Source organism: Lygodium microphyllum, chromosome 12 (genome assembly GCF_053477565.2).
Source record: "Lygodium microphyllum isolate KBCC chromosome 12, Lygodium_microphyllum_v1.1.10, whole genome shotgun sequence".
Lineage (NCBI taxonomy): Eukaryota > Viridiplantae > Streptophyta > Polypodiopsida > Schizaeales > Lygodiaceae > Lygodium > Lygodium microphyllum.
In genome coordinates, this window is record NC_141146.1 from 129,796,432 (window position 1) to 129,807,344 (window position 10,913).

Sequence of the window (10,913 nt, forward strand, 5' to 3'; positions counted from 1 at the left end):
TATGTCCTTGCGGACATGGGCACATTCCCTAGGGAGTAGCTTGAGGAATATTTGTCATATTTGCTATCTTGGAAAGAGCAAGGATATCTTAACGAGAACTATGACAAGCTCCTACATGAATGCATGCAACTCATCTTTGACGAGGAAGCCGACGAACTATGCTTAACTGTTATATTCAATGAAGCACTTTGCCAACCAAATCTCTTAAGATAGAACAAGTAATGCGATAATCAGAGGGTTGAAGTCAATTTTTAAAATGTTGGTTTTAGAACCGCGCTACAATGGCCGTGAACTTGGAGTTGAGATTAGTCTTAGAGGAGCAACTGGCCAAATGGAGGTCCCAAAGAGACTGACCTATGTGGCACCAGCTTCCTTTCGAGTAGTACTAACTACCATTCGAGGTATGGACTTAGCTAGAATGAGTGAAGAGAACTCTCTAATTGATAAAGTTCTCATTGAGCAGGAGCTACATGTTGCCAATATATTCAGACAAGGCGCCATGCTACTCGATGTTGCAAAATATCTATTGTTACTGAGTAGGCTGCCACAATTACTGGATATGTATGCCACACTCCAGTACAATCCTAAGTTCTACACTTGGTTTTTATCCTCACGAAATGACATGGATTCATAAATGTGTACGTAAATAAATAATCTATTTTGTGACTGTGTATAAATAATATCAAAAGAAGCAAAACCAGTATACACGCAAGCAATGATAATCAAGCGCAGGTGATATGCATCGAAGTCAACACTATGGGATTCAGATAAGTGATGTCTTTTTGAGATGCACCTATTCATTATGGTTGAAGCATATGACTTGCATGTACTCTCACAAGTTGCCAAGTGAATGCAGGACGACACAGGTCTCTGTACGAAAGCATTTAATGTCCAAGTCACCACAAGAGCACCAACCCCACAAGAACCATTATGGAGAAAGCGACAAAAATACCAGGAAACAAAGAGCCGTGATAGAAGTCCTGATTGGAGGAGAAAACTACCCCTGCAGAAAGTACACATTGCATTTGAGCATGGCCTAAAGCGTAGTCATTGGCTACTCTCCCTTTCTTGGCCAAACTCTACATCCAAGTAGGAGCCACGCTCTCAACAATAACAAATGTTTCTTCATCAACTAGGATTCAATTTGCTAGATGCTCTGTCCCTTCTCCATGCACAACTCACTCTAGTTGCTACCTCAATGGTTCCGATGTCTCACATGTTACAAAAAGGAACTCAAGATGATAGGCCAACTTTCATTCTCAGAGAAAGAGAAAAACATGTACCGATTGGCCCACTAAAACACAAGTCTACAACCAACTAAAGTACAACATCATCAGTAATTTGAGAGAGCTAGTGCATAAGGAAAAAGTGATGAGACAAATAGTCAACCAATGCAATCTCCACAGATACATGGAGAAGGTTGGCCAAAAATTGACCACTGTAGATGCATAGAATTCCTAAGAACTTTTGATGAAAGAAGGAACATTAACATGGTGGCCATGAAGCACCTCACCATTCACCTGTAGGTTAAAATGGCCCACATCCTCTTCGCAAGCTAGAGATGTAATGCTCTCAAGAACAAAATAGGTGTGCCATTTCTGGAGAGTCTTGTAGCCAATGCCTTAGATGAGGAAAATTGAAACGCCTATGTCCCCGGAAGACAATACAGGCATCGGCAAAGGTACTAGCCACAACACCAAGGGTGGTAGAAAACAAGTCTTCGGCTAGTATAGTAGAGTCCGGGAGGAAACAACATGCCTCCAAGGATTTGATTGTAGGCTTGGGAGGAGTGTTAACTACCGTCATTCGGGAAACTTTAGGGGAGGCAGAAAGAGAAGTAGCAGAGAAGACCCCGAAGCCATCACCAATCCGAGAAGAGAATCACTCTCCCACCCCATCAAGCCCAACCATCTCTCTTTCAACAGCAATAGGAGAATAGGGGGGAGGCAAAGTGTACAAGGAATAGCATGACAACATGGATAGAGGTACTAATAAAAAGAAGAATGAACAACCATCTCGATAGCAAGAGAGTGAGAGGACAATCCATGAGCAATAAGGCTAAAAAATTGTGCTACAAGGAACCAGACCAGTCTTCTAACTACATAATTTCTAAGTATGCACGTGCACTTATATAATATCTGCACCACAATCTATACACAGTTTGGGTCCTCAAGTGCAGGACAATACTCTTAGCTTTTGCTTAGAGTTCGACCTATCTTCCAAACTAATCAAACTATGTAATGTGCATGATAAGAAAACTAGTACTAACTCCTAGGGAGAGATCATATGAGAGGTTTTTCAATTGCAAGTATTGAAAACTCCAACAAAAGTACCGCCAGCTCTTCATCAACACTCAACTCTGAACTCTTGTCCTTTATCATCATGCAAGCCCACCAAAGAATCGTCATGAACACCAACACATATGCCAAACCATGAGTGCAACTCCCAACAAAGAACAGCCCTATCACCAACTACAACAACCCTATCACCAACCAATTAGGCCAACAACGTGCCCCCAACAACCTTCATCCGCACCACCACCAAAACTCCTCCAAGGAAAACCATAGTAGTCCCTTCCATCCATGACTTCAGTGCATGTCAAAGCCTGCTACCTATGACAGAGAGTGCCATGGAACTGGCACTCATCTAGGAGGGGGCAATATTAACCCTTAGATGAACAAAGTAAAAAATCTGAAAAATCTAAAGTAGAAGACAAGGCCAAGGCAAAAGTGAAACAGAAGACGAAAGCGCGCCAAGAAAAATCTAGAAACACAAGAAGTGCAAAAATTTCCTAAATCAAGGAGAGAGGAGCACAAGAAAAAGCGCAAGTCAATACTTTTGTAAAAGAGTTCAAGGGGTACCATGATTTATTTTGTAAGAGAGTGTTGAGCTCTCATCCGTGCTTATTTAGGTCATTTTATATTGGTTTTTCTTGATTATATCTTTGTTTTTTATAAAGTAAGAAAAGAACACTTTATTTGTTTGCTTTATTATAAGAACATGCTTTGTATGCTTATTTTGGATTTGATTTTAGGTTATTTAAGAAGTGCCAACTCAACTTAAAAAGAGAGAGAGAGTCTAGAAAGTCTAGAAAATAATGTAAAGTCCTTTTCGCTGTCTTTTTTACACTCACTCTAAAAAATTCTAAAATATTAGCGCATATCGAAGTGTAAATTGTAAATGGTCAGAGGCACGGGTTGAGGCCATGCCAAGAGGGAAGAGGGAGAGAAGGGTTGGAGGAATGGCCAAAAGGGGGATGACCGCCCAAAGGGAATTAGGGTTAGGGTTTTGTATAAAAGACAAAAAGTGAATGAAGAAGCTCATCCTTGTGTGTGGACAAAAGTAGCTCTCCTCCTCCTCCTCTTATTCTTCTTCTAGCTTGCTTCATAAGGGATTCACTAGTAGTAATAAGGAGACATCGCCTACGTGTAAGAAATATATGAAAATACCCCTTATCTACCCCCTATTTATGGGACCTTACCTTATAAAATATACATTCCTTCCCTTAAATAACCCCCCTCCCTTACACTCACGTGGTACCATACGGTAAACCCTAGTGGACCCCCCGAGGCTTGCTTGAGCTTGTGCTTGAGAGAGGGAGTGTGGGAGTGTGAGGGAGTGAGTGTGTGAGGGTGAGGGACCATGGTGGAGAGCTCTCCATCTTCTCCTCTCTTCTTCTCTTGTCTTCTCTTGTCTTGTCTTGCTTGTAGCAATAGAGCTTGGAGCGTGGAGCTTGAGGATCGAGCTTGCTTGAAGCTTGCACTTGGATCATGGAGCTACTGGAGTGCTCCGAAGAGGAGACAACTTGATCCGGCATGGAGGTAAGCTCACTATACTCATAGAGAGAGATAACACATTGGCTATGTGAGAGGTAGCCATTAGTGCTCAACTTGAAACGCTTGAAACAATAAGTGGTCCGTGGGTCTTGGAAGTTGAGCATGAGCTCGTGCCTCTACAAATATCGATATCCTAATCTAGTAGAATGGGTTGCCTAAACTAGGTGTGTATAAAAACTTAAGTTGATCCTTAGTTAAAAGCACTTTGACTATGATATCAAACATTTTTACTTAAATAAAGCAAGAATATTAGCAATGACACATTGCACCAACCACTTATTTTTCTATTTTCACATTTTCTCTTTGTATGACTACAACAACTACACTACTAAATGTAGCACTCATCATGTGCTTGATGAAATATTGTGATTGCTTTTAGTGTTGTCTCCACTTTTTAGAGGGATCAGTGCTACCCACATTGTTTCTGACTATCACGTATATTTTTTCCATCACTCCCCAATCACAACACTAAAAGGTGGAGCAAAAGGTGAAATCATGAGTAGAAATAAGAAGAGAGGGACCGATATCTGTAAAACTCTAATATTCATACTATGTGACTTACCTTCCCTTATTCTATTTCCACTAAAAGAATAAAGAAGAAAGTGACAGTGATGGGCGTCTACCATATGTAGTGTATAGGTGTGTGTATACTATATACAAGGAAATATAGTGGCTAGGCATAGATAGACTTTAACCCCCAATAACCTCCCACTTAAAGGCAAATGTGCCTTAGTGAGGAGTAAAAGAAAAAAAGAGAAAAGTACAACATGCACATAGAGTATAATAGAATAAGGAAAGAGAAAGACGTCATCTGATCCTATGCCCATCAACTTCCCAAGGAAGGTATATCGTTCCATTGGGAAACTTTGAGTGAGTAGATATGCAGGATTCATATCCATATGAATCTTGATAAGCTCAGTAGACTTGTCCTCTATCACCTCTTTGATAAAATGGTAGCTCATCTCAATGTGCTTTGTGGAAGAATGGATTATAGCCAATTGAATGGCACTCATTGAGTCTAAGTGCATTGTAGGAGTCATAGTCATAGTAAGATCTACAATGGACAACCTAACCATAGGGCCTCCTTGCGAGCCTTAGTGGTTGCAATGTACTTAGCCTCAACAGTAGACAAGGTCATGCATTTTTGGACTGTGGACATCCAAGAGATAGCACCTCCAACAAAGGTAAAGACGTACCTAGAAGTGGATTTCCTACTGTCTACATGTCCTATACAATCTGAGTCGATTTAGCCCATGACTCTTATATCCTGGCTACCATAGTACATACATCTATCTGTAGTGCCTTTAAGGTATCTCATGATGGTCTTCATAGCATCACAATGTCACTTGTGTTAGGTGTAGCCATATAAGTGCTACAACTTCTTATGCAAATACTATGTTAGGGAATGAGTGGCTATTATAGCATACATAAAATTGCCCACTATGAATGCATGCAGAACCTTGGCCATCTCGGCCCTCTCATCATTTGACTAATGACAATTGGCCTGACTAACCTTCAAAGGAGAAGGTAAATGATAGCCAATAGGCTTACCATCTTACATATGGAAACACTCAAGTATTTTGTGAATGTACTCTTTTTAGGACAAGTAGAGAAGTCCCTTAGAGTGATTGCACATAATGTGCATACTAAGTATGTGTGAGGCCTACCCCATATCCTTCATCTCAAAGCTCTTATTGATATGAGTCTTTAAAGTATTCAACTCAACATAAGTACTCCAAAAAATAAGCATATAATCAACATAAAGAATCAAGATAATAAGATTGCCATCATGTGCCTTCTTTGTGTGTAGACAGAGATCTATATCATTGCTGCTGATTACCCTTGTGAATGCATGAGAGTATCAAACTTATGGTACCACTTTCTAGGTACTTGCTTAAGCCCATAAAGACTCTTATTCAATTCATACACTATGTGCTCTCTACCTCTTTTCAGAAAGCCCTTAGCTTGCTATATATAAATGTCTTCATGCAGGTCCCCAAATAGAAAATCCCTCTTAATATCCATCTAATAAAGATACAAATCCAAATGAGTAACCAAGGCCAATATCAAGCGTAGGGTTGTCTTCTTGATCACAAGAGAGAAGATCACATCAAAATCAACTCTTTTTTTCTAATTAAAGCCCTTAGCAACAACCAATTTGGTATTATATACTAACTTAAGGTGATCATGATTACTCTTTAGCTTGTACACCCACTTGCATGGCGATGCACACTTTCTATTAGTTAAGGAAACTAGGTCCCATGTATGGTTCTTCTGCATCAAATCAAACTCAAAGTGGATAACCTTCTCCCAATAATGAGAATCACCTCTATGCATAGTCTCCTTATAGGTAAGTGGCTTGGCAGAGTTTGTCACTATAGCATAATTCATATAGGGCTCATAGTAATTAGGAGAATGTGAAGCCATAGAAAATCATCTCAAAATTGGCTAGGGACCTATATGGCCTATCCTCCTTGTCCAATATCATGATCTTACATAATAGGCGAATCTTGGGCCAATGCATCATCAACAACTACAATAAGCTGTCTCATTGGGATTGACTATACTAGAAACATAAGGCTCTTCTTGATAGATCACCTTACGTATCTCAACCACATGCTTTGGTCTCCTATGCATCTTTTTTTCATAGAAAACAATATCATGGTTACGGATAACCTTCCGAGCCTATAGATTCCAAATATGATAACCCATCTCACATGCATCCTACACCCAAGAAAGATGAAATTGACAGACTTGGATTCAACTTATTGCTTTTATCTTTTGGAATATGTTAGAAAGCTTCATATCCAAAGACTTGCAAGTATTCATACAAGGGAGGTTCACTAGACCATACCTCCTCTACAACTCTACCACCAAGAACAATGCATGGGGAATTATTAATGAGATGCATATCAATAGTAACAACCTCAGTCCAAAAGTGCTAACATAAGCCTGCTTGACTAAGCATAATACAAACTCTTTCTTGAATAATCATGTTCAAGCACTATGCAATAGCACTTTGAGGTGGGGTGTATGGGATGATCAATTGATGTTTAATACCCCTCTCATTGGATAACTACTCAAAATCCTTAGTTATATATTCACTCCCATTGTCAAACTATAGATATTTTAGCCTATAGCTAGATTGGTTCTCCACCATGGTGAGAAAGTGCTAAAACATAGGCAAAACATTCAATTTTTGCTTAATAAGATAGGACCAAACCTTATGTGAATAATCCTCTATGAGTACAATAAAATACTTCATGCCACCCAAGGACTCATAGGGCTTGGGGCCACAAATATTTGACTACACAAGATCCAAAGTCCCATCCACATATATATATATATAACCAAATTCTTATGTGAATTACAAGTCTACTTGCCATACAAATAATAATCACATGAATCAAAACAAGAATAATCTAAGGATGGAAGATTATGCAAACATATCAATACTTTCATTTCTTGCAGAGACATGTGCCCGAGGCAATGATGCCATAAAGATACATATGGACAATCAGTCACAGACAAATCGTAGTCAATAGACCTAGAAACAAGCAAAAGGTAGAGGCTACCAACCTTGGCACCTTTAGCAAAAACAAAACTACCACGGGTGATCTTTCATGAAGAATCGCCAAAAGATACATGGTATCTATCATCATCCAACTATCCAGCTAAAATAAGACTTTTTATCAAAGTGGGGACATGATGTATATCATGAAGCACAAAAGGAGCACTAGTACCAAACTACAATCTAACATCATCTATACCAATGATATCCAATGTAGTGTCATCTCCTAGCCCAACAGACTCAATCATAGTACAATAGCTATGAAACCAATGGCAATGTAGGGTAATATAGAAGGAAGCCTCCAAATCAAGAAGCCAACATTGAGAGTAGTGGATGGTACATTAGTCAATTTAGCATCAAGAGATTAGGCTGTAAGAATGTAGTCATCAAAACTGTACTCCAAGGTATTTATCTTCTCTGTCTTCATATTAAACTTAGGCACAATCTTAATGGACTTTGCATTTTCTTATACTTTCCCCTTGCCTTTCTCATTGCGCCTATCATTGCACATTTTATGGCATTGTGGCCTAATGTGATCCTACTACCCATAATAATGACATATCAAAGAGGACTTATGACTATAGGACTTACTCCCATGAGAGTAAGACTTAACCTCATTGGGATGTGAGTCTCTACCATAGTTACTGTTACCATTTCTGCCTTTAATAGTAAGTGCATGAGAAGTGTAGGCTACAGCAATATTCTTCATGTTTACTTCTTCAATAAGTAAAGTACTCTGTGCATCACTATATTTAAACCTCATGAGGATTAGCATTCATAGTAGTATAGAATGTATCCCATGACTTTGGTAGTGTGACAAGTAAGAACAAAGACTTTATGTTATATTTAAACTTGACATCCTATCATATAAGTTGGTTGAAAATAGAATGAAACTCATTTAAATGAGTAGACATAGGGGTTCCCTCCTTCATGCAAAGGTCCACAAGCCTCTTCAATCATTACATCTGATATGTAGGACTCTACTTATCATAGAAATCATAAAATTCTTCCTGAAATCATATGCACCACTAGCAGTAGAGATAACATCGAAATACACTTGCTTAGACAAATATCGTAAGAAAGTGGACTTGCATAATTCATCAAACTTATCCCAAGCATTTATATCCCAATGTTTTGGCTTTATACCCTTGGTCTTCAATGGCCTAATTAGCTTCTTCTACAACAATACCTGCCATATTTGCATCTTTCAATATTGGAAGTTGTTACCATCAGACTTTTCAATGTTGAAAATAGCACTATGATTTGATGCATTAGAATTACTTACCATAATGACTCCAAATGATTGCAAAGTACAAGAGTATGGACTACTATAATTACAAATAAATAGCCAAAAAATTTGAGCCAAAAGGGCGGGCAATAGGGTGGGAAAAAAATATGGTATAGCTGTCCACAAATAATAAGTATTAGAGTGCTCAAACAGGGCATCTATGCCCAAAGAAACTACTCATAAATAGTGTTCAACATTGTTGTCCATAAAATTGTACTAAATGATCATACATAAGTGGGTAAATGAACAATGGAATAAGCTTCCATTGCTAGGAATATCTAGATAGTGATTCAGGATATATAGAATGCAACTAGTAGCATAGCAATCAAGTGCCAACAACAAAATTGCCAAAGCATATGAAGTGTCAAATATATAGATGCATACAAGCAATGCATGCCAACCACCACCACTAACAACTAATGCATACAAGCAATGTGTGTCAAGCATCCACCACTAACAATGATAGGTACATGGTATCCAAATTCTCAAAAGAAAATCAGCCCACAAGAGTTAGTATCTACAAGAACAATTTATGCATATATCAACTGAGTATATACATGAGTAAGAGACTCCCACTATCTCTAAAGAACCAAGCTCTACAAAGTAAATACAAGTGCCGTAATATAGCTAGTTCTCACAGCAACCCAAATAATTGAAAATTCATGAAATACACCATACTTGCAAAGAAATACACAATCTTTGGAAGGAAGCCATAGCCAAGGTAGCTAGGCATGAAGTAATATTGCCATAGAAGGTTGACTATCATATATGGATACTACAACATGAATACTAACCTCATGTCAAGGTGGGATATGGTATGCACCCCATATCTTGGTGGCTAAGAGCATGTACCCTCTTAGTTGGTGGGAGAAAGGATCCTCAAAGCATGTATTGCTTGAAAATGGTAAAAAGATCCCTCACATGTTACATCTTCACCTTTTATACTTAGACCTATCCTACTCTAGACTAACGTGACTTATGCTTTATTACAAGCCATCCCGACCTAAAAGAGCTTTGTCCTCAAAGCTGAATTGGGAACAAATTACAAGGATGATTACAAAGATATATTGAAGCATTTGGAATCATGCTGAAATTAAGCTCCATGTTGATGAAGATCAGAGAAGTTGATGAAGATGGACCACATAAATGGAATAGACTACTGTAAACTGTCCAAAACAGGCTGTAGTACAAGATTGGCCATATCTTGAGCTAGAAGTGGCTGATTTCCATGTGCAAGATATAGAAATGTAGAGACAACATGTAGTATCCAGCCATGCCTTCAAAATTACAAGCCATCCTGCCCTAAAAGAGCTTTGTCCTCAAAGCGGAATTGGGAACAAATTACAAAGATGATTAGAAAGATGACTTGAATAATTTGGAATCATATTGTAATAAAGCTCCATGTTGATGAAGATCAAAGAAGTTGACGAAGAAAGATCATATAAATGGAATAGATTGCTGTAAAATGTCCAAAACAGGTTGTAGTACAAAATTGGCCATATTTGGAACTAGAAGTGGCCGATTTCCATGGCGAGATATAGAAATGTAGAGGACATCATGTAGTATCTAGCCATGCCTTCAAAATTGCATTTTGATGGCGATGAGACAATATATTTTCTCACTAAATTTAATACAACAAGCTGTTTACTACCCTATTTATGAACTGCCCTCTTGCTTAAGCCATGGAAATTGTTCCAGATATGATGCTTGTTGCCATGAAGACTCTTCAATAGGAAAACCCTTCCATTTGACAAGGTATTCCACAACAATACGGTTTCTTAGAACCTTCTTTCGCTTGCCAATAATCTTCTCGGGCTCATAGATGATCAAACCATGATCATCATCCAAGGGAGGTAGTTCTTCAAGAACTTGAATTTGAGGACCCACATACTTTTTAAGATGAGACATATGAAAGACATTATGGATTATTGTGTTTGAAGGTAAGTCTAGTTGACAACCAAGATCCCCAACTCGCTTGACAATATGGTAAGGACCATAAAACCTATAAGCAAGTTTGTTGTGTCCTCCTTTAAGAGAAGCATAATGTGACGGGAACCTTCAAAAATACCCATTCGTCTTCCTCAAACTCCACATGTCTTCTTTTCTCATCCACATAGACCTTCATTGTCTCTTGAGCTTTATGAATGTTGTCTTTGCATTGCTTCATAAGAGCCTCCATATTTTCCAACTCCTCATGGGCTTGTGGATATACATCTTC